Raw genomic sequence first — 3174 nt, 5'->3', positions numbered from 1 at the left:
TTAACGACATGGATTGGAAACTCCCCCCATTCTGATCATGCAATACCGTTCACACCCAAAGCCTTCCCAAAATAAATTATTGAAGTTGACCTGATTTAGTCATTAATTAAGAAATTGCCATTCCCTTATCTTGTCTTATGCTGTTGAGTCAACTCCAACCCAAAGCAACTCCATGGAGACATTTCTCTCGAAATGCCCCACCTCCATATGCCATCGTCCTGGTAGTGTATCCACAGAGTTTTCTTGATAAAAATACAGAAGTGGTTTACCACTGCCTTCTTCCACACAGTAAATCTGAGTCTTCACCCTTGATTCTCTCCCATGCCGCTGCTGACCAGTACAGGTGAGTTTTAACTTGTAACAGATTGCCTTCCAGTCACTAACCACTGCCCAAGCTAGAAATGGAATGGGTATGCCTCTGCTTGACTCTCCCTCCCATAGCCAAGCCTGGTGGAGTACTTGAAACTCTCTAGGTGTGATTCCGAGAGGGCTACCATCCCCTAGCAATGGTTTATTCTGTCCCTAAGTTTTTTGCCGTAATATGAGCCCAGAAATAGACTCAAACCCTCATGGGCTAGGGGAAAGAATATTTAAATGCACAAGAGTGAAACTCAGGAAAAGATTCTACTCCTTAATTTGCTCTCTTCGATTTTGCTTAAAGCAGATACTTAACATCCTGCTTATCCAGAATGCAACCTCTGGATGATATGGGTTAGATGATGTGAGGAAATCCTTCATTCTTCATTTATCTGATTTGGGTGGTTTCATGTTTCGATAATAATGATGATTTCTATTTTAAAATTCAGACTAAAAGAAAATTAAAGATAAAGGGAAAGAAAAGGATTTTCCCTTTGTAAGTATTTTCAAAAGTCACTGTGATGTCCTCAGTAGTTCAGTCACCCAGTAAGCTCATCACTTGGTCAGTCAGTCAGTCAGGCAGGCAGTCAATCAGTCAGGCAGTCCAGCAGTTAGTTAGTCAGTCAGCCAGACAGCCCATCACTCGATCGGCCAGTCAGTCAATCAGGTAGCCAGACAGCCACCGAGTATCCCATCACTCAGTCAGACTGTCAGTCAGTCAGGCAAGTAGTCAGTCGGTCAGTCAGTCCAGCAGTTGGACAGTCAGTCACACATTCCATCAGTCGGTCAGGCAGTCAGGCAGTCCATCACTCGGTCAGTCATCGACTAGTCAGTCAGGCAGGCACTCAGTTACAGTTAAACAGTCAGCCATTCGGTCAGTCAGTCAACCAAACAGTCACTTAGATAGACAGTTACACACTTTGAGTGTCACTGCATCACAGTGAGAAATAGCTAGACTTAAGAATCCAGGGAGGTCTGCTTAGGTACAGGGCACAAAAGGAGTTGAATTTAGAAGGAAGTCTGAAAAACAGCTTAGTGAAGGATGAAAAATAGCTGAAAATAATAATGGCTTACTACAAGCTAAGCACTGGGGTAGATAAAAGATTATGAGATACAACAGAGTTCCTGACCCACACAGAGTTTCTAATCTAATGTCCCCAGTTTTCTCATGAGAAAACTGAGGCCCAGCATGCTGTAATGATTTGCCCAAAGTCAATCAGTAACACTGGGGTGAAGCTGGGACTTGAACTCCCAATCCCATGGTCTTTACAGTAGGCCACACTGCCTCTCCAATGTCTTTCAAAACCTGTTCTCTTTCCTATTGAAACTGTGAGCCCCATGTGGGACAGGAACTGTGTCCAACCTGATTTTCTTGCATCTACATCAGCACTTTAGAACAGTGTTCGACACATAGTAAGAACTTAATAAATACCATGATTGTCATTATTATTATTTACAGAGGAGTGGTAATTTCAAAGGGAAAAGGTATTAGTTAAGAGAGAATCTTTTGGTGAGGCTTTAAACACTTAATCAAGAAGAAGATGTGCTTGTATTATTTTCCTGGCACCCAGGAAATTGACCTAGTTTGAATCCGAAGTGAAAACTTGTGATGTGATTAGTGGTGGGCATACCTGAGAGCCTTGGAATTGCCATCCCTTTGCTCCATTTCTGGTTACCCGCTTGAAAATATTCAAGAAAAGTACTTATTAGCAAACCACATGCAAGCACACTGGTTCAGAGATTTGGGTTTTTAAATCAATTGATCAATCAGTAATACCATTGATTGATTATTAATAATAATAATAATGGCATTTGTTAAGCGCTTACTTTGTGCCAAGCACTGTTCTAAGCACTGGGGCACATACAAGGTAATCAGGTTGTCCCACATGGGACTCACAGTCTTAATCCCATTTTCCAGATGAGGTAACTGAGGCACAGAGAAGTAAAGTGACTTGCCCAAAGTCACACACCTGACAAGCGGTGGAGCCAGAATTAGAACCCATGACTTCTGACTCCCAAGCCTGTGCTCTTTCCGCTGAGCCACGCTGCTTCTCTAACCTCTGCCCTTGAGGAGCTTCCAATCCAATGAGGTGTGTTTGGGCACACGCACTGCCCAAGAAGAGAGTAGTCCTGGGCTATAAGAGCCCAGCCCGGGGATCGCACCCCCACAGTATCAGGCACTTGACCTACAAGCCCTTAACCTGGAATTTGACTCCCTTTTTAATTCGGGTGATCAAATGACATGTCAAAAAGTAAAATCAAACACCACTGTTACAGTGGTGTTTAAAGTGGTTAAATAAAGTGGTTGTTAAAATACTAAAACAGGGATTAGGCACATTCGCACACAAAAACTCATACACAAAGCACTACACCTATAGTTACCAATCCAACTAGTTTTTCCCAAGTCTTTATGAAGATGATCCCATGTTGGAGGGGTTTCAAGGAGTCGGATTGCCCGCTGTTCGTCATCGTCCTGGTTCAAGTCTTAGGTGCTTGGCCACGGCAGCCTTTGGCGTTTTAGTGTGCGGCTTAGAAGGTTCCACGCTGGGCAAAGACAGCCAGTTCTTTCCCCCTTTTATCCATTGTTCTGGGGGCTGGGGAAGGTTGCAGCAGGAGGCTGCCCAGGATTGCTTGCTGTCTGCCTGCTCGGTAGAGAAGCAGCGTGGCTCAGTGGAAAGAGCACCGTCTTTGGAGTCAGAGGTAATGGGTTCAAATCCCAGCTCTGCCACTTGTCAGCTGTGTGACTGTAGGCAAGTCACTTAACTTCTCTGTGCCTCAGTTACCTCATCTGTAAAATGGGGATGAAGACTGTGAGCC

The 3174-nt window shown here is 44.1% G+C and overlaps 1 non-coding gene across 1 annotated transcript; it reads right to left on the bottom strand.

Annotated features, from left to right (window-relative positions):
• Positions 1-353: 353 nt before the first annotated feature.
• On the bottom strand, positions 354-491 carry LOC114809777. Its single transcript, XR_003757555.1, has one exon. It is a non-coding gene; the product is annotated as a small nucleolar RNA SNORA7 (small nucleolar RNA).
• Positions 492-3174: the final 2683 nt, after the last annotated feature.

This window comes from Ornithorhynchus anatinus, chromosome 2 (genome assembly GCF_004115215.2).
Source record: "Ornithorhynchus anatinus isolate Pmale09 chromosome 2, mOrnAna1.pri.v4, whole genome shotgun sequence".
NCBI lineage: Eukaryota > Metazoa > Chordata > Mammalia > Monotremata > Ornithorhynchidae > Ornithorhynchus > Ornithorhynchus anatinus.
The sequence above is the reverse complement of the archived record's forward strand: the minus strand, read 5'-3'. Positions and strand labels throughout refer to the sequence as shown.